The 22,179-nt window shown below is 43.5% G+C and overlaps 2 pseudogenes; both read right to left on the reverse strand.

Moving 5' to 3' along the window:
- Nucleotides 1-6,715: 6,715 nt before the first annotated feature.
- LOC114883366 lies at nt 6,716-7,292 on the reverse strand (annotated as a pseudogene).
- A 10,365-nt stretch (nt 7,293-17,657) lies between these two features.
- Nucleotides 17,658-18,213, reverse strand: LOC114883262 (annotated as a pseudogene).
- Nucleotides 18,214-22,179: the final 3,966 nt, after the last annotated feature.

Below are 22,179 nucleotides of genomic sequence, written 5' to 3' on the forward strand. Positions count from 1 at the left end.
GTGGGACGTGGGCGAGCCCTGGTCGGGGGAGGGGTGGAATTGTGGGGCACGGCTGAACCTCTAAGGATACTGACTGGGAGAGTCCCCCAAACAGTGAGCCCAAAGGACGCCCGGATTGAAGACCAGGGTGACAGAAGAAAATGAGAGTCATTTCCGGACGAGAGTGAAGAAAGAGGGAACTGAGAACATCGGAGACCGATAAAGGCGGCTCCGAGGGCAGGGTTTAGGGAGGGATTAGCAGGTTGACTGAGGTTGCTTACGTGACTATCACTTAGGCTGAGAAGCCCCAAGGCTTCTGAAGGTGACCCTCAAGACGCCGAGGCAATGCACAGTGTTCAGTCAGAGCCCCTGAGCCGACTGGCTGGATGGTAGCTGAAATGGCTACCCTGCCTGAGGCAGTGGAACAGATTCTTTAATGTGTTCTGGGATTAATAATTCTTACCATTTTGTTTTTGGAGTCTCCATAAAGAGGAAGATATAAATGCACTCATTACTGGTGAAGCAGAAGATTATTTTTAAAATCACCAGTTAAATTAAGGGGATGCTTGGAATAGGGCCAGATTATGAATGGGCGACCATAGTAAAGGAAGGAGCAGTTTGTCAAAAGAAGCAGATTCCAGGAAGAAAAAAATGGGAAGAGTAAAAGGAGGAGGTGAAAATGTACTAGAAAACTGATGAGGCATAATTTCAGAGAACAGGTCCTACAAAAATCAAATAGGTATTCATAAGAAACCCAATGACTCCATCACAACTCAGGCTGTAGAAAAGTCTGTTTCTGGAGAGAAAATGCAAGTAGCTAATCTGAGGCAAATATTCAAATTATACCCCCCCCCAAAAAAAAAGACTTCAGAATTTAGGGACTGAAACCAGGTCCAAGAAGACATGTTCATGCAATCCACTAAGAGGGCCTCTGAGCCATGGGGGCTTTTTTTTTTTTTTTCTCGGTACGCGGGCCTCTTACTGTTGTGGCATGGAGGCTTTTTGATCCCCTCAGCAAGTCTGACAGTTCTCCAGCATTCATAAATGATGCAATAATCTTTGAGGCCTTCTTTAATGAAAGAATAGGGCTTTGGCCTGATGATGAGCCTTCCCCTGCTCCTAGGGAGTCCACTACAGTATCTTTTGCAGGTGAGCACCAGCACAGTCACGTGTTGGCCCTCGTCCACGGTAAGGGTTGGGATAGCTCAGACTGGTGTCACAGATCCCAGACCTTTTCCACAGATAGCCATCTCACCTCACCAACTGGAGGATGCTTGCGCACACCTGGTCCACTTGGACTACCTCCTCAGCCGTGGGGCTTTAGAGGCCTCCACCTTTTCTTTTCACCTCTGTGTCCGCAAAAGTGTCTCACCTAAGCTCTGAAATCGAAAAAGACACATTTGTTCGATTCTTACGAGTACCTGCACCGAGGTGCACCTCTACTGTCTGGTTTAAAAACAATTGAGGGACTTCCTTGGTGGTCCAATGGCTAAGACTCTAACCTCCCAATGCAGGAGGCCCGGGTTCAATTCCTGGTCAGGGAACTAGATCCCACATGCTGCAACAACAACAACAACAAAAATCCCTAAGGGGGCTTCCCTGGTGGCGCAGTGGTTGAGAGTCCGCCTGCCGATGCAGGGGACACGGCTTGGTGCCCCGGTCCGGGAAGATCCCACATGCTGCGTAGCAGCTGGGCCCGTGAGCCATGGCCGCTGAGCCTGCGCATCCGGAGCCTGTGCTCCGCAACGGGAGAGGCCACAACAGTGGGAGGCCCGCGTACCGTAAAAAAAAAAAAAAAAAATCCCGTATGCAGGAACGAAGACCCCGCGTGCCTCAACTAAGACCTGACGCAGCCAAATAAATAAATAAATATTTTAAAAATAAAGTGAAGTAAAAACAATTGAATTCAGCACAAATGAAAATCACCTTAAGATGTATCCTCTTACAGATTGACCTGCCTGCTTATTTCCTGTTGTTAATATAAATAGATTATTATCACAGATTTAATACCTTTTAATAAGTATTTTAAATTTTAAAAAATAAGCTCGTCTCTGGAAACCACTTGTCCACAACAAATGGTACAGAGGTTTGTATTGTCTAGAATTTTACAACTGGTATCCCTTGAAAGAACAATTTGCCCTTTAAGCTTTGATACCCCCCTCCCCTTCTTTCCCAGGAGTGCGCCTGGATAGGCAGGATCACCAAGGCTCAGAGGAGGCTCTTACTCAAAATCCCGTTATCTGTCAAATAGCAGTGGCAGTAACAATAGTGAATATGTATTGCACCTTCACTGTGGTTTGCACTATTAGGAGTACTTAATCTCATTTAAGCATCATAGCAACCCACCAGTAGATGTTACTATTATCATCACCACTTAGTAGAAGAATACAGAGGTATAGAGTTGTTAAGGTAACTTTCCTAAGGTTACTCAGCTTGTGGATAACAGGTCTGACCATTGGGCTAAGGCACTCTATTTCCAGGGTCTTGCACTCGTTAAAATGCTGCACTCTCAAGTGCAGTGAGAGATAGGTCTTTCAGGCTGGCTCCCAAGCCCCTTCTCTGCCTCCCTTTCCCATCTGAAAGAAGGAAAGAATGAAGTGAGAAAACAATTGAACTGCCCAGCCACAGTATAGGTCCAGTCCAAATGTAATGATTCTCCTTTGGTGCTGTAGTAGCCAAGGATGAAGGATAAGACAACCTAGGTGAGATGCCAGCAGGCTCAGCGGTCACAGCCTTGTGTGATCAATTTTCTTGACCAATATAGAAAAATGTACCTTTGAAGCAGCACCAATGCTTATTCAAGAAATAAGTCACAATAGCCAGGACATGGAAGCAACCTAAGTGTCCATCAACAGACGAATGGATAAAGAAGATGTGGCACATATATACAGTGGAATATTAGCCATAAAAAGAAACGAGATTGAGTTATTTGTAGTGAGGTGGATGGACCTAGAGTCTGTCATACAGAGTGAAGTAAGTCAGAAAGAGAAAAATACCATATGCTAACACATATATATGGAATCTAAGAAAAAAAAAAAAGTCATGAAGAACCTAGGGGCAAGATGGGAATAAAGACACAGACCTACTAGAGAATGGACTTGAGGATATGGGGAGGGGGAAGGGTAAGCTGTGACAAAGTGAGAGAGTGGCATGGACATATATACACTAACAAAAGTAGAATAGATAGCTAGTGGGAAGCAGCCGCATAGCACAGGGAGATCAGCTAGGTGGTTTGTGACCACCTAGAGGGGTGGGATAGGGAGGGTGGGAGGGAGGGAGATGCAAGAGGGAAGAGATATGGGAACATATGTATATGTATAACTGATTCACTTTGTTATAAAGCAGAAACTAACACACCACTGTAAAGCAATTATACTCCAATAAAGATGTTAAAAAAAAAAAAGAAAAGAAAAAGAAATAAGTCACAATAGCCAGGACATGCAAGCAATCTAAGTGTCCATCAACAGAGGAATGGACAAAGAAGATGTGGCACATATATACCATGGAATATTGCTCAGCCATAAAAAGAAATGAGATTGAGTTATTTGTGGTGAGGTGGATGGACCTAGAATCTGTCATACAGAGTGAAGTAAGTCAGAAAGAGAAAAACAAATACTGTACGCTAACACATATATATGGAATCTAAAAAAAAAAATTGTTCTGATGAACCTAGGGGCAGGACAGGAATAAAGACACAGATGTAGAGAATGGACTTGAGGACACGGGGAGGGGAAGGGTAAGCTGGGATGAAGTGAGAGAGACATATATACACTACCAGATGTAAAGTAGATAGGTAGTTGGAAGCAGCTGTATAGCACAGGGAGATCAGCTCCGTGCTTTGTGACCACCTACAGGGGTGGGATAGGGAGGGTGGGAGGGAGATGCAAGAGGGAGGGGATATGGGGATATAGGTATGCATATAGCTGATTCACTTTGTTATACAGCAGAAACTAACACAACATTGTAAAGCAATTATACTCCAATAAAGATGTTAAAAAAAAAGTCACCACCACAGAAGTCTGGACCCCTGGGTTATTTGCAGTTCTTTTAAGATACTTTTCAGTTCTTTCAAACAGCACTTTGTGTTAAACAGTAAAAGAGGGGTTATGGCACCTAATGAGTTTGATGGTTACTTGCTTGAATTGGTTTCTTTGCCTCACCAAAGACTGCAGGGGGACTGGGTGGTACTGGGCAGTGTTGTGTGGCTGCCCTTACTTTGACCATTTCCACAGCAGGCCTGGCCAGCAACAAGGCCTGACTTAAGCTATGTCTAGCTCTGTCACCATGCTGAGTTGTCCCCCTTTAGCTTGATAATGGGCTTTCCCCACCAGAAATATGTACAGTTAGGCTCCTTCACTTCTGTGGGGGCCTCAGGAGAGGCAGAAAACTTCATTTGCATAAAGATGTGCTATTATGTGTCAATTATATCTCAATAAAACTAGAAAAAAAAAGATGTGCTGGGTGCAGGTCAGCTTGCAGCTTTTCTCTTTCTCATTAACCTCCATTTTATAGAGATTATGGAATATTTAAAACATACAGAAAATTACAGATATTGTAAAAATCTAAGAGATAATGCCATTTGATATATTGACTACTTCCTTTCATTGTTTTTGGACCAAAAATTACGGATAAACCAGTGTCTGAGATGCTTTTCAACCCTTCAACTCTTTAAAAAGCAGTGACTTGAATTCCCTGGTGGTCCAGTGGTTAAGACTCTGCACTTCCACTGCAGGGGGGCACAAGTTCAATCCCTGGTGGGGGAAACTAAGATCCCACATGCCCCGCGGTGCAGCCAAAAAAAAAGCAATTAGTATAATACAATTTTTTTTTTAAATTTTTGGCTGTGTTGGGTCTTGCTGCACGCAGGCTTTCTCTAGTTGCAGCGAGCAGGGGCTACTCTTCGTTGTGGTGGCTTCTCTTGTTGGCTCTAGGCATGTGGACTTCAGTAGTTGCAGCATGCAGGCTCAGTAGTTGTGGCACGCGAGCTTAGTTGCTCTGCGACATGTGGGATCTTCCCAGACCAGGGATCAAACTGGTGTCTCCTGCATTGGCAGGCAGATTCTTAACCACTGCGCCACCAGGGAAGTCCTATAATACAATTTTTGAATGATGAAATATTTCAAAATTTGAGAAAAATTTTGAAGATAATATGTACATACAGTGTGGAGTAATGAAGTCTTGAGAGCAGAAAAGTAACAAAATGTGTAGTCCATTTACATATTTTTTTAAAGAATATTGCTTCCTGTAGTATAGTTTGTATGGGTAGGTGTGTGCTATCTTGATCCAGTTTTGAGGCCCTAGCTAGAAGCTGGTCAGTTCCTCTTCTTGAACAGCCCATTAAGTCCATACCACCAAACACCACCCTATTGGGCTCTCACATTCTGGGGCCATCATATGCTCACCCTAATTGCCCCAGGACTAAATATCAGACAAGCAGGGACAGCCCCTGTGCCCCAGAACCTTCTGAAATTATTCAAATTAGCCGGTCCTACATCTGTTTGCTCTCTTTCCTTCCAGCAAAACCACAGTAAAGATGCTTGCCCATAGTTCCCCCTTGCTCTGCTGTGAGACTGACCTGGTACTTCCCTTGAGTGGTCATGGGTGGCGTACTGTGTCCTCCCCTGAGAGCTGTGAGTACAAAACACTGTAAAACTCTTTCCATTTTTTTCTCTTGATCTGCATCTGACAGAGCCATGCCTCATCCGAGGTAATATGGTTAAAACAGCTCCTTCCCACTGTGCCTTCTAGTTCAAAACCATCATGGCTGTGTAGGTGGGAGGGAGTCTGTCACTAAATTCCACGCATCTGTCCTCCAGTGCCCCTGAATACTAGCACCTTCTGGGGAGCAGCCCCTCCTGCCTCTGGTTTTTCACAGCAGAGTTTGTGCTCCCCAAGGGCCAATGGGCAAGGAGACCAGGGATGGCAAATGATTTTTTTTTTTTTAAATAAATGTATTTATTTATTTATTTATTTTTGGCTGCATTGGGTCTTTTTTTTTTTTTTTTTAACTACGCAATGTTTTTATTCAACTATAAGCAAATAGCAGAATTAACACAACATTCAGCAACTCCAGACCGGCTTTTCTTACAGCGAAGAGTGATCAATTTAACAGGCACAGACTTTCGGATTTCTGATGACCTCTCACTCAGCCCTGCAGCTCATCTAGATGGCCAAGCTTTAACAGCAACTCTCTCCCTATTACTTTTTTCAGTATTGCTCTTTAAAGGAGCCAGAGCAGGACACTGACACCCACTAACCAGCCTGAGATGTATCACATGGTGGGCTAGCGGATGTGCCGGCCCCTGGTTGTCTTCGTGAGAGACAGGGCCGTGAAAACACATGCCAGAAGATGCCGTCACAGACAATCCTGGGCTCCGGCTCACAAAGGCAGAGGCAATCAACCCTCTCTTTTTTTCTACCTCCCTTGAAGATTCTTTGATGCTCTGCTCTAATACTGCAGACCTGGTCTTTTTACCAGAATTTTTTTCTTCTTTAACGTCTGGGTTGTTATATTAACATTTTGATGACCCCATCCTAGTACCAAAATATCCCCCACCAAAACGGAGTTCAAATTTGATCAAAACGTAAACCGCCTAGAATTACAGAGGACAGGCAGAAGGAAAAGTCACCCTAAATCTAAATCTGACCGCTCAGGGGTCAGGCAGGGGGAAGGGGAGAAATCTGCATGCATCACTAAACTGAAACACTGCTTGGGAACTCTGGGACCGTGTCCATCTCCTGGCTTTCCTCTACTTCCCAGACAGCTGCTCGTTCAGTTTGGGCACATAGTCATCCCACTCGGCCTGGTAACACGTGCCGGCCACCGGAGCCCCGAGCTCGTACTTTTTGCGGAAATTTGCCACCTTGAATTTGCCACGGTGGTCTCCAGATCGGTTGCTGAGAATGGGCTCATCACACTTCAGTGGCCTGTCCTGCTCGTAAACCAGCCAGGTGTAGCGGTGAAGGCCTGTGCCCTTGGGAGGCCCAGAGCCCACATAATCGGAGAGGACCGTGCCACTGCTGATGTCGTTGCTGTTCATGTTGACCACCAGGAAATGGTGCCATTCCCTGTATTTGGGGTCCTTCCTGCTGGGAGCATCGGGGTTTGTCAAGACCAAGGTATACAGTTTACCTGGATCAAGGCCATCCCATGCAATGCTGGTGGGCCGGTTCTTAACCTGGGTGGGTGTCAGCACTTTGCCCAGCTCGTCAACCTCCGCCCCACCGTATTTGACCTGCAGCGGGTGCTGCGGCCTCTTGTCCACTTCCTGCAGGCTCAAAGGCCCGGACCACGTGCTGAGGTCCACCGGCATCGCGAAGCCGAGAGGATCGGACAGCAGGGAAAGCTGCAGGAGGACTCACGCAGGGTAGCAGCCCAGACTCCCAGCAGTCTGCAAGCTGTACAGAGGCAACTCTGGGTCTTTTTTTTTTAATTCATAAAAGAAGATATTTATTCAATATTAAGCACAATGGTATTTCGTACAAGTGAATGCTGGTACAAACTTTTTTTTTTTAGTCTTGATATTTCAGATTATCTTTTTTTTTTCACATCTGTATTGGAGTATAATTGCTTTACAATGGTGTGCTAGTTTCCGTTGTATAACAAAGTGAATCAGCTATACGTATACATATATCTCCATATCTCCTCCCTCTTGCGTCTCCCCCCCCCCCATCCCACCCCTCTAGGTGGTCACAAAGCACCGAGCTGATCTTGCGTTGGGTCTTCGTTGCTGCGTGTGGGTTTTCTCTAGTTGCGGCTAGTGGGGGCTACTCTTTGTGGCAGTACGCAGACCTCTCATTGCAGTGGCTTCTCTTTATTGCGGAGCACGGGCTCTAGGTGTGTGCGGGCTTCAGTAGTTGTGGCACCTGGGCTCAGTAGTTGTGGCTCGTGGGCTGTAGAGCACAGGCTCAGCTGTTGTGGCGCACGGGCTTAGTTGCTCCGCGGCATGCGGGATCTTCCCAGACCAGGGCTCAAACCTGTGTCCCCTGCATTGACAGGTGGATTCTTAACCACTGCGCCACCAGGGAAGTCCATTGGCCAGTGATTCTTGAGCCTCACTCCGTGTGGGAAAGATGTTAGGAAAGGACAGAAGTGTGGGCCCAGGCCATGTGGGTTGCAATCCTCCTTCTGAGAGCTCACTAAATGCTAACGATTTTCATTACCTATGTTTTTGTTGGAAGTTCGCTTTTCTATCACTTGGGATTTCTTAAGCAGCAATGTGTCCTAACATTTTCATTTTGACAACTTTATTTATGAAAAGATAAACCCCAAGTTTTATTGTGGAAAAATGGAACAAATTTGAGATCTTTATCCTCATAATAGGAGTGCTCAATAATGTTGACTTTGAAAGTTTCTGACCTACAACAGATGAAAAAGGGGGATTGGGGTTTGTAAGTTAACAGTCAGTTGACTAAAGTGGTTTGATGTGTGGGTGGTAATGAGAGAGACAGAGGAAAAAAAGAGAGAGAGAGAGAGAAGGAAAGGATAGGACTTATTCCTCTTCTGTATAGTGAAAGAGAAACCACAACTTTTCCTGCATCACAGACAGCCTCATATCAGGAATCATTAAAACTACCTAAACTCTTGCTCTTGTCAGGGTATCCCAAGAGGCAGGCCACATCGGGCGCTATAAAGAAACCAGGGGTGGGCTTCTCTGGTGGCGCAGTGGTTGAGAGTCCGCCTGCCGATGCAGGGGACACGAGTTCGTGCCCTGGTCCGGGAAGATCCCACATGCCGCGGAGCGGCTAGGCGCATGAGCCATGGCCGCTGAGCCTGCGCGTCCGGAGCCTGTGCTCTGCAACGGGAGAGGCCACAGCAGTGAGAAGCCCGCCTACCATTAAAAAAAAAAGAAACCAGGGGGACTTCCCTGGTGGCGCAGTGGTTAAGAATCCGCCTGCCAATGCAGGGGACACAGGTTCGAGCCCTGGTCCGGGAAGATTCCCACATGCCGCGGAGCTACTAAGCCCGTGCGCCACAACAGCTGAGCCTGCGCTCTAGAGCCCGTGAGCCACAACCACTGAGCCCGCGAGCCACAACTATTGAAGCCCGCGCACCTAGAGCCTGTACTCCGCGAGAAGGCACCGCAATGAGAAGACCGCGCACCGCAACGAAGAGTAACCTCCACTCTCTACAACTAGAGGAAAGCCCCCATGCAGCAACCAAGACCCAACACAGCCAAAAATAAATAAATAAAATAATTTAATTAAAAAACAAAACTATGGTCCCTCCTCATGCACATTCTTAACTAAATGGGTCAACTTAACCACAGATAATTTAGCACTCCAATGGCCATTAAGAGAAACTTCCGACCTCCCCAAACTTGTTTTTCTCAGAATGAAATTAGAAGACTGTGGCTCTAAAATTAAACCGATTGAATGGGATGCATATTTTCATTGGTACCTGGAGGCTTCCAAATGTATCCAAGATTCTAAAATTGCCTCTTTACAAAATACCATTTCTAAATTAACCAAGGTGAAAAAACAATTGAAAGAGGACCATAAAAATCTTCTGAGGCCTCTTTTCCCCCTTCCCCCATCCTCTTTGTCTCTGGAGCCAGCTTCCTCTTTCCCTTCTGTACTGTCCCCGACTCCTCTATACACTCCACTTCCTTATTGTAATCCCCTTACTGAACTTTCCTTTTTCTCTGAACCTTTCCATGTCTCCTCCTCTCCTGAACCTATTAAAATCTGCGCCTCTTAAATCAGACCCTCTGAGGATCCAAATGCTAAGCCTTGACTAACACAACATTGTAAAGCAACCATACTCCAATAAAAATGAATTTAAAAAATGTTTTAATTAAAAAAATGCTAAGTCTCTAATTTCTTATGTTCACTGTACTAAAGCTGAACTATGAGCCATAGTCAAAGATTTTCCCGAAGTAACTGAGGATCCCCAGAGATTTGCTGAGGAATTTAATATAGTCATTCAAACTTATCAACTGGGCTTCTCTGAGTTATATCAACTAATTCATATCCTTGTCAGTAAAGGCCAGGCCCACACTGAATGAAAACTGCCAATTGAGATGATCCTGAGAAATCTTTAGAATTACAACCTGGGGACAAAGAAACCCCTGTCGCCTTATTATCAGGCTCATGGAATCACCGAGTGACACCATTTGGCAATTCTTAGGACTTTCTCAAAACCAGTTGATCAGAATAAGATTCAAGCTTGTATCCACAAGCCCAATGAGCTCATGCATGATTATTATTCAGCCAGCTCCAAATCGTCTTTAAAGAAAATTCTGGTCTTCCTTTGGGTGCTGAATCTACTTGAGTTGCCTTTAAATCTATGTTAATTAACAGGCTGAACTGAGATCTTTCTCTTCTAGTTAAAAGGACCAGGATATAATGGGAAATTATGTCCACTATAGATTTAGTTAGTTTAGAAACCCAACTCACCCAAACCCTAGATGATTCAACTTAAAGGAAGACCACTAAAATCTTTAATCTTCAATTCCAGAATTGGAGGCCTCTAAACAAAACCAAAACCCTTCTGGTGTCCATCATAATTTCTAAAAGCTAGGACACTGGAAGAATTACTGCTACAAGTTTCAGTACTCCAAGCACCTTCAATCCTCTAACCAGCCTTACCAATGTCCTCAACCCCAAGGACGCTGAGGAACTACAGGGGATTTCCCCACTTCTTTCTCTTAACTGACTTGAAGAAGCTACTCTATAGATTGGGGACAAATCTCTTTCTGTCCTTTTTGCACCAGAGCTACACTCTTGGTGCTCAGCCCCACTACCATTAAAAAGCCCCTGCCTCAGAGTACTAAAATGCTTCAAATAGTGGGGGTCTCTAATAAACCTCAATAGGTTTTTAATCTCTAAAACTATCCCCTTTTGCTTAGGCCCTCTAAGAGGTACTCACTGTTTTTGCCTTTGTTCCTCCACCTCTATTTACTTATTGACCCAAGATATCTTAGAAAAATAACATGCTGGAATTTCTTTCTCCCAAAAGGGAGAAACAATTCTAGAATTTGAGAGCAGAAACCAAAATAGCCAATTAGGTGAATCAAATGGCCCTTCAACAGCTTTTTCTTTTCTCCATCTCTGACACTGGAGCTAATTCCAAGAACACTAATAATTGGTCCCTATTCGGTCAGCTACCACTCTCCTTATGGGCAAAATCCTCAACTGATATTTGCAGTACCCACATGCACCTCCTATTAAGATCCAAATAGGTCCCTCAAAACTTCTCCACAAGATTAATCAATACCCCAAAATAAAGAGGCCCTTCAAGGCATTAAGCCAATAACATAAGGCCCAGGGCCTCATTACCCCCTGCACCAGTCAGTGCAACACTCTCATTTTACCTGTAAAGAAACCAAATAGTTGTGGACGGAGGCTTGTCTAGGACCTGCAAGCCATAAACAGTGTTGTCATCCCTCAACACCCTGTTGCCCCAATCCCTACGCTTCACTAGCCTCCATCCCTACTGAGAGCAAATTTTTTGGTTTGATTTAATTTCTGTAGTGCTTTTTTAAAGTATCCCAGTAGATAAGTCAATATAGTATCTTTCTGTCTTTACTTGGGAAGGCCAGCAATATACCTTTACAGGAATGCCCCAGGGTTTCACTAAAAGCCCTTCTTATTTCTCACAAACTTCATTTATTTATTTATTTTTTGCCACACCAGGCAGCTTGCAGGATCTTAGTTCCCCCACCAGGGATGGAACCCGTGCCCCCTGCAGTGGAAGCATAGAGTCCTAACCACTGGACCACCAGGGAAGTCCCCTCACAAAATTTAAAGGCTGATCTGGGACTTCCCTGGTGGCACAGTGGTTAAGAATCCGCCTGCCAATGCAGGGGACACGGGTTCGAGCCCTGGTCCAGAAACATCCCACATGCTGCGGAGCAACAAAGCCCGTGTGCCACAACTATTGAGACTGCGCTCTAGAGCCCGCGAGCCACAACTGCTGAAGCCCCCACACCTAGAGCCCATGTTCCACAGCAAGAGAAGCCACTGCAAGGAGAAGCCTGCCTACCGCAACGAAGAGTAGCCCCTGCTCATCGCAACTAGAGAAAGCCCACACACCGCAATGAAGACCCAACACAGCCAAACAAAAAAACAAACAAAAAAAGGCTGATCTAGATGATATCAAGTTCTCTGGAGGCTCCACTTTAATAGAATGTGTGGATGACTTAGTTCTCTGCTCCCCATCTTAAGCCTCCTCACAAGAAGAAAACATCCGTTTGCTGAAACTCCTAGCCAAAAAGGGGCGTAAAGTCTCTAAGGAAAAAATTACAATTTGTTCAAATTCAAGTTTGATATTTAGGACATCTATTCTCAGAACAAGGACTGCATCTAGATCCAGACAGACTTCATGGAATCTTGAACTTCCCAAAGCCCCAAATCAAATGCATACTGCAATGTTTTCTTGGATTGGCAGGCTATTTTCTCAGCTGGATTCCCCCAAATTTCCCTTACAGCCCAACCTTTATATCCCTTGTTAAAAACTACTAAACCTGACTCTTGTCACCTGGGAAGATTCAGGTGACAGGGCTTTCCAAATATTAAAGGAAAATTTAATACCTTCCCCTGTCCTTGGACACCCCAATTATCAACTTCTTCTCTTCCTTTTTGTGTATGAAAAAAGAAGGGAATGCCCTTAGGGTACTCACCCAAAAGTATGGGATCACCACTGACCCATAGGGTATTACAGCCAACAACTAGAACCTGGAACCTGGGGATACGTCCTAACCCCCACCTCAGAGCTGTACCTGCTACTGCCCTCTTTGTAAAGACTGAAGAAATAGTCATGGGATTCTCTTTAACCTTCTTTGCGCCACATGCTGTTGAAGCTCTTAACCCTCATCATAATCAACAATTTTCAGTAAGCCATCTCACTTCCTATGAAATTCTCCTGTTAACTGTCCCTTAAATCACTTTTCCTACTTTAATAACCTTAACCCTGCTACTCTTCTCCCCTCTTTTACAGATGACACACACACACCCCACTCCCACCCCGTGACCACTTAAAGGAAATGCCCTTAGATAATGTTGACCTCTCATGGTTTACTGATGGTTCTTATTTAAAAGATGAACATGGTAACTATCGTGCTGGATATGCAATGTCAACTCTTCTTTAAGTAACTGAAGTGGCACCTTTGCCTTTGACTATTTTGGCCCAATAAGCCAAACTATGTGCACTCACATGGGCCTGTATCTTAGTCAAGGGCAAAACTGCCAACATTTACACTGACAGTAGCTATGCCTTTGGCGTGGCTCACAATTTGGGAACTTTATAGAAACAGCATGGCTTCCTTACTTTCAGCAGAGATCAAATTAAAAACAGCCTTTATGTTCAGGAATTATTAGAAACCATATTCTTACCTGCTGCTTTGTCTATTGTTAAGGTTCTGAGGCATGCTACGCTTGACTCTTTAGAAGCTAAAGGAAATCACCTTGTTAATATTTCCGCAAAAAAAAACCCTGCCCTTTTGGGACTTCCCCGGCGGTTCAGTAGTTAAGGCTCTGCGCTTCCAATGCAGGGGGCTCGGGTTCGATTCCTGGTTGGGGAACTAAGATCCTGAATGCTGCACAGCATGGCCAAAAAAAAAAAACAATGCTGCCCTCAAAGGGTTATGGTCCAAAGGAATTTGGACCCTTCTGAATGTTGGATCTGTCATCAGAAAACCCAATCTGTCCATGACAGCCATGACCCTTTAGTCTTCATCTCCACTGTGACAGCTAACTATAGCCACACCCCTTTGGATATTTTTCATCAAGTCAGAACTTCTACAACCAGATTTTCCTGTACTTTGCTTTGACCTCTTCCATGTCATAGCTCTCAATGCAGCTAACCATACCAATTCCACCTGTACAGTTCTCAACACTAGGTTAGGTCTGCTTGCCATGGCAAAACAACTCCCTTCTGTATGGCCTTTGAGAACAAAGTCCACAGAACATGATGGTTTCTCCCTAACTGTTCACCAAACACCACTGACCCACTGAAAGGGCTAATAGAATAATCCCAATTAATTGCACTATTAATAATCAAACCCTAGCAGTAGTCTTACATGCACCACCTGATCTTATCTTTGTAACAAACAGGCCTCCTGATGGGCTAATGAATGTTTAGACAGTTGGCAGATTGGAGGCCAATGCTAGTTACTAGTATTTTTAACTGTCCCCTTGGACATTCATAATAAATCTGAAGTCTCCCATTGGTCCTGTCATTCATCTTCCCCATTAAACCTTCATTGCCACCTTAAATGGGAATTCCCAGAAGGTATACATGACTCTAGATTTGCTTTCATTGGGAGGGCACTTATTCATGCCAGTGAACAAATGAATAGAAATCTCTCTGGAGGAACTTCCCTGGCAGTTCCGTGGTTAAGGGAACTAAGACCCCACATGCTGCACAGCGTAGCCAAAAAAAAAAAAAAAAAAGAAAGAAAGAAAGAAAAAAGAAGTCTCTCTGGAATTGGGAAAACTTGCTGATTCTACCAATAAGGCAATAGCAACCCAACAACAATTACTTGACTCATAGGCCAGAGTAGTTTTGGATAATTGCTTAAATCTTAATTACCCAGCATTTGTGTGATTGCAAACATCACCTACTGTGCATGGATAAATTCTTCTGGAGAAGTAGAAACCCCATAGGCATACCTTAGATATATTTTGGGTTTGGTTCTAGACCACCGTAAGAATATGAATATTGCAATAAAACAAGTTACATAAATTTTGATTTCCCAGTGCAAATAAAAGTTATGTTTAGGGCTTCCCTGGTGGCACAGTGGTTGAGAGTCTGCCTGCCGATGCAGCGGACATGGGTTCGTGCCCCGGTCCGGGAAGATCCCACATGCTGCGGAGCGGCTGGGCCCGTGAGCCATGGCCACTGAGCCTGCACGTCCGGAGCCTGTGCTCTGCAAAGGGAGAGGCCACAGCAGTGAGAGGCCCGTGTACCGCAAAAAAAAAAAAGTTATGTTTACACTATACTGTAGTATGTTCGGTGTACAATGGCATTATGTCTAAAAAACAATGTACATACCTTAATTAAAAAACACTTTATTGTAAAAGAATGTTAACTGTCATCTGAGCCTTCAGCGAGTCATAATCTTTTTGCTGGTGGAAGGTTTGAAATATTGTGAGAATTACCGAAATGTGACATAGAGACACAAAATGAGCACATGCTGTCAGAAAAATGGTGCCAATAGACTTGGTCAATGCAGAGTTGCCATAAACCTTCAAGTTGTAAAAAAAAAACCCTCTATATCTACGAAGCACAATAAAGTGAAGTGCAGTAAAATGAAGTATGCCTGTACATAAAGTTAGGGAACAAGCATATTGGCTACAACAAATTTCACTGATAATCCATGGTCCTTTGATTTGCTTTTGGCTTAAAATCCCAACTTTTAGTGGTCTTTTATTGATATAGAAATATTCAGTAATTTACACAATATTTTAAAAATTATTTTTATCAGTTTCTAAGTTACTGTGTAAGATTTAACTTAATGTACCAGTTAATGGTCTATCAGAAGATTATATTCTTCTGCCTGGAAGTCTTCATTAAGAAAAAGGAGATTTTTGGGGGGGAACTTCCCTGGTGTGCAGTGGTTAAGACTCTGCACTCCCAATGCAGGGGATCCAGGTTCGATCCCCGGTCAGGGAACTAGATCTCACATGCATGCTGTAACTAAGAACTTGCATGCCACAATTCTAAGGAGCCCATATGCCGCAACTAAGGAGGCTGCCTGCTGCAACAAAGACCCAGCGCAACCAAAATAAATATTTTTTAAAAAGGAAAGGGGCTTCCCTGGTGGTGCAGTGGTTAAGAATCTGCCTGCCAGTGTAAGGGACATGGGTTCGAGCCCTGGTCCGGGAAGATCCCACATGCCACGGAGCAACTAAGTCTGTGTGCCACAACTACTGAGCTCTGCGCTCTACAGCCCGTAAGCCACAACTACTGAGCCCATGTGCCACAACTACTGAAGCCCACGCATCTAGAGCCTGTGCTCTGCAACAAGAGAAGCCACCACAATGAGAAGCCCGCGCACCGCAACGAAGAGTAGCCCTTGCTCACTGCAACTAGAGAAAGCCTGTGTGCAGCAACAAAGACCCAACACAGCCAAAATTAAATAAATAAAATAAATTGATTTTAAAAAAGGATATTTTTTGATGTTTTATAATACAATAATATCAAAACAAAACTCATTTAAAAAAAACTTGTTTTATTATGGAAATTTTCAAAACTACAGAAAAATAAAGAGAATAGTATAATTTAAAAAAAAGAGAGAGAACTGACCAACAAAGATGAAAATGCAGCAAATAAATGAAAAGTGATAATGCTGGGAGTGAAACTGGAATTGAGTATAAATGGAGTTACAGAAGAACTAGCTAAATGGGGGAATGTTGACACTGCCGCTGTTCAGGAGACTAGATCTGCAACCAGAGGAACTTGTTGAAGGGGAACTGATCAACAGAAATGAGGAAAGACCCAACACAGACAAAAATAAATAATAAATAAATAAATAAATTTTTTAAAAAATGGAAAGGATACAATGTTGCAAGCTGATCCAAATTTATAAAGGAGTATGACAGTTCACCAAGGCATTGAAAAGATACTCGCTCTACTATTGTAAATTATACAATGAAAAGAAGAAGCAAGCATTCTTCAGACTACTCTTGGGAAGTTTTTACAAATAAAATACTTTAGGGAATTCCTTGGCGGTCCAGTGGTTAGGACTCTGAGCTTCCACTGCAGGGGGCACGGTTTGATTCCTGGTCGTGGAATTAAGATCCCGCATGCCACACGGAGTGCCCAAAAAAAAAAAAAAAAAAAAAAAAGTAAAAAAAAAACCCACTTTAACGCAGACGTAGAGAATGGACTTGAGGACATGGGGAGGGGGAAGGGTAAGCTGGGACGAAGTGAGAGAGGAGTGGCATGGACATATATACACTACCAAATGTAAAGTAGAGAGGTAGTTGGAAGCAGCTGCATAGCACAGGGAGATCAGCTCGGTGCTTTGTGACCACCTAGAGGGGTGGGATAGGGAGGGTGGGAGGGAGACGTAAGAGGGAGGGGATATGGGGATATATGTATACATATAGCTGATTCACTTTGTTATACAGCAGAAACTAACACAACATTGTAAAGCTACAATAAAGACGTTAAAAAAAAAGCCCCACGTTAATCCTGAAGTTTTCTAATAAGCTATAGAATACAAAATAAATATCATTTTTCGTATTGTTTTAATTTCCCAATACACTTTTTTTTTTGGTGTGGGGAGAATTAGCTCACCTTTTAATTGAGAGTGTGAGAAGGAAAGAGTAAACATGTTAACTTTAGCAGCAAGAATGCTGCTCTAAGGATTATGAAAGGCAAGTTGGCTTTTATCCCATTTGATGCCAATATATGTGTATACAAGTCATAATCCACAAGGAGTGTTTAAGGGCAAAAATGTAGCTTCTTAGTATACAAAAGCTAATGAGCATTTGAAAAATATTTGCACTTGGAAATTAAATAAAACCTTAGTAACAGGGCTGTGTGCGAGTCTGGTGATATCTGCTCAAGAACGGCCCTATGCTGGCACCAGAGGAACATTGCTTGTCTAGGTGTTTTTATACTGCAGAGCTGGTTGGAAGACAGGTTACAACTGGAAAAGCCAAAGAAAAGCTTCCATTAACTTCATCTTATTTTAGGGTTCTGGTTCTTGGAACTCTTCAGCTTCCATCTAAGAATGTTGGTCTGTGTCTTCCAAACGGAGAATATTTTTCTCGGTTGAGCTTTTCTTTTTCTTTTGATTTTATCTCCACCACTTTATGAGCTCTTTCAGCCCACCACTTTTTCCAGAAATCCTGGAAGAGGACCACCACAATTACTATTCTGACCATCAGTGCACAAGCTGAGCCGATGGCCAGAGCAAGGAAGTGGATCTCAGAGACACGTACAGTGTGCACGATGCTGAGCCAGATCTCCCCTATCAGCACATCAACATCACGTGGGTTCTTCACCTGGCAGGTTTATGTCCCACTGTCATCAAACTGCAGCTTACAGAGGATGATGGAGACATCATACCGGCTCGGGGTTCCCATCCCAGACCACCCGGTCCTTGAAACGCCCACTCATGGGTTTGAAGGGATCCACATGGTAGTCGAAAAGAAACTGCTCAGACACCCCCACCTCCAGGTCACTGTTAGTGCATCAGCCATAGGGGCAAAGCTGGAGAAAGTGCACAGAAGATAAAGAGAATTAAATTGTCCTATTCTTGCGTTTAGAGAGTGTACCATAAAGCTCAGGGAATTTTATTCTCTTTTTTTTTGTGTGTGCGGTACGCGGGCCTCTCACTGTTGTCGCCTCTCCCGTTGCGGAGCACAGGCTCCGGACGCGCAGGCTCAGCGGCCATGGCTCACGGGCCCAGCCGCTCCGCGGCATGTGGGATCTTCCCGGACCGGGTCACGAACACGTGTCCCCTGCATCGGCAGGCGGACTCTCAACCACTGCGCCACCAGGGAAGCCCAGGGATTTTTATTCTTAAGAATAAAAATTCTCGGGAGTTCCCTGGCAGTCCAGTGGTTAGGACTCCATGCTTTCACTGCCGAGGGCCTGGGTTCGATCCCTGGTCTGTGAACTAAGATCCCACAAGCTGTGTGGTGCAGCCAAGGAAAAGAAAACGAATAAAGATTCTCAGGAGTCACATGTAACTAAAGACTCTGAGAATAGAAAATTTGATTAAATCACGTAGTAATCAAATACAAAGATTACTACAAAAACAATACAGCTCCAGTCAATCCTTGTCTAAAATATATTATCAAGCACCTGTGAGCAACCCTAAATTGTACTGAAAACCACAGTACACTTAGGCCCTAGAGGGAAAGTCAGAAGCAAACCTTGATAATGCTTCCTGTCACTCCTTCACCCTAAGATTTTGAATGTCTGTGCTCTTCACAAATGAGACTTTATAAAAGCTGCTTTTAAATTTCAGACGTTGGATCACAGTAAATTCAGTGTGAAATAATCCACTGTGGGATAAAAGTTCACAGGGGTGACAAATGGAGTTAAGGAAGTCTCTGGTGCCTTCCTTCTGAGAAATACTACACCCACAGAGTTACAGTGGATGGCTAGCACCTCAGAAGGCTACACTTCTTCTGTATACAAGTGAAACTGCCTCAAGGAAACAGAAGCTTTTTTTCTGAAGTGATTAGTATGAGTACCACATCTAAGACTTAAATAACAGGTTCTAACCCCTCCAGGTGGAGTGAAGAAAGGCAGTGGCTTAGAGCAGAGACAGAGCCCCAGGGCACCCTTTCAGAGTGGTAGCTGAAGATAGTAGGATTTCTGGTTCTCTTTTCCCTTCATCTAAAGCTGCACTGTGTGATAACGGGGCCATTTAGCCACATAGGCTTGTTGAACACTGGAAATGTGGCTAGTATGACTGAGGACCTGACTTTTTACTTTGTCAAGTACACAACATAACATTTAACATCTTAAACATTTCTAAGTTCAGTAGTGTTAAGTACATTTGGTATTGTGCAACCAATCTCCATAGTTCATTTTTATCTTGAAAACCTGAAACTCTCTGCTTATTAACAACTTCCCATTTCCTGCCTCCCCCCAGTGTCTGGCAGCATCACCATTCTAATTTCTGGCTCTATGAATCTGACTACTTTTGATACTTCATGTAAGTGGAATCATACAATACTTGTCTTTTGTGACTGGCTTATTTCACGTAGCATAAGGTCCTCAAATTCATGTTCCAGAATTTCCTCCCTTTGTAAAAAGGCTGAGTAATATTCCCTTGTCTGTATACACCACATTTTGTTTATTCATTCATCTGGCAATGGACACTTGGGTTGCTTCCAACTTTTGACTATTGTAAATAATGCTGCTATGAACATTGGTGTACAACTGTCTCTTGAGACTGTGCCTTCAATTCTTTCAGTTACATACCCAGAAAACAGAACTGCTGGATCATACGGTAATTCTTTTTAAATTTTTGAGGAGTTATCATACTGTTTTCCACAGCAGCTGCAACATTTTACATTCCTATCAGCAACACACAGAGTTCCAATTTCTTCACATCCCTGCCTTAATGTGAATTTAAAACTCATAATTCAGTTATGGAAAAACTTTTAAGTATGTTTGGAACAACATGGATATAGGAATCTGCTTTTTCAACTCTAAATTTTATGAAATCTAAATATACATTAAGTATTCCTAATAAAAATTAAAATTCCTGACTTAAAAAAATATATGGAGATGTGCTGTAAGTGGAAGACACACACCAAGCTTCAAAGAATAAAAAAAGAACATAAAATGTCTCATTGATAATGTTATATATTGACTACATATGAGATGATATTTTGGATATGTTGATCCAAATAAAACTATTAAAATTAATATTACCTGTGCTTTTACTTTTGTAAATGTGGCTACTAGAAAAAATTTAAATTACATTTGCAGCTCACATTATATTTCTATTGGACAGCACTGCTATAGAGGTAGCTACTACCACTCGTACCACATAATGAAAGGCATCAGATTCTGGAAGACAAGCTCCTTCTGCAGTCCAAATTGTTGTAAGTCAAGCAAGCCCTTTTTTTCTTTTTTTTAAAAAATAAATTTATTTATTTACTTTTGGCTGCACTGGGTTTTCGTTGCTGCGCGCGGTCTTTCCTTAGTTGCGGCGAGTGGGGGCTACTCTTCGTTGCGCTGTGAGGGTTTCTCATTGCAGTGGCTTCTCTTCTTGTAGCGCATGTGCTTCAGTAGTTGTGGCACACGGGCTCAGTAGTTGTGGCTTGCAGGCTCTAGAGCTCAGGCTCAGTAGTCGTGTCACACAGTCTTAGTTGCTCCGCCCGCACCAGGGTTCGAACCCGTGTCCCCTGCATTGGTAGATGGATATCTTAACCACTGCGCCACCAGGGAAGTCGCCAAGCAAGCCTTTTTCAACCTCTCTTCTGCCTTTGACATCTATATGTATCTTTCTTTTACTGCAGGAGGATTACCTGAATGAAAATTTCTATCCACTGTTACTGTGAAAAGCTGGGCTATTATACTTAGTCCCTCAGTGACTATCTGGGGTCCAGGCTTGAGTATCCTATATTCTCTGTTTTGTTGGTGTATCATAGCCTGATGCCTTCCATTACAGTATCAATTAACTCCTGTGCCTGCGTCATGGCTGGGGGCTGTGTGACAACACCACACCACAGAAAGCTCAGGAGATGTGTCCATGTGTTTGCAGAGTCGAAAGAGGCATTTTCATTTCTTCTTCTTCGACTTGACAGTGCTTCCTTGACACAACTTCCCCTCCTGTATCTTTGCGATTCTTACCCACTTACAGCTTACTTCCACTCTGAAAGCAGTCAGGAATCTTTTGTCTACGTGATGACAAAATAGTGAGGCAGGACCTAGACCAGGTGTGGTCACTTTCAGTGACTGTGGCTACAGTCCCAGAGGGATTGAGGGGAGGGGAGGGGGGCTATGGGGAGGGGCCCAGGAAGGAACCCTGAAATGTCAGGTAGGGAAGATCCAGAAGCTGGAATTGAGGCAGAAGAGCTGTTGTGACTAGAGCTGTTGCTCTTGACTACACCTCTTCTTATTTCTGTTGCTCATACTGGGGTCACTCTAGATATAATAACCATCACCCCAGTTCAAAGCAAAAATAATCCTTCTCCCTAAAGGGTATATTGGGCATAAGCTTTTTTTTTTAATGTTTTTTAAAAAATTTATTTATTTGGCTATATCAGGTCTTAGTTGTGGCACATGGGCTCTTCGTTGTGGCGTGAAGTCTTCCAGAGTACACAGGCTTAGCTGCCTCACAGCTTGTGAGATCTTAGTTCCCCGACCAGGGATCAAACTTGTGTCCCCTGTATTGGAAGGTGGATTCTTAACCACTGGACCACCAGGGAAGTCCCTGGGCATAAGCTTTTTTTAAATAAAATTTTTATTTTGGAATAATTTTAAGTCTACAGATAAGTTGCAAAGATAGTACAGGGAGCTCCTGTATACCCTTTACTTTTTTTTCCTGTATTTAATGTCTATATAACCATGGCACATTTGTCAACACTAAGAAATTCACATTGGTATAATACTCTTAATTAAACTACAGACTTTAGTCTGATTTTACCGTTTATGTCCTTCTACCGTTCTAGAATCCAAACCACAACCCCACATGGCATTTAGCATACAAGCCTTTCATATACCAAGATCTTGCCCCATTTTATCATTCACATTAACGTTTGTTTTGATTTCCCGTT

This window comes from Monodon monoceros, unplaced genomic scaffold (assembly GCF_005190385.1).
Source record: "Monodon monoceros isolate NGI ecotype Baffin Bay Population unplaced genomic scaffold, NGI_Narwhal_1 Super_Scaffold_4, whole genome shotgun sequence".
Lineage (NCBI taxonomy): Eukaryota > Metazoa > Chordata > Mammalia > Artiodactyla > Monodontidae > Monodon > Monodon monoceros.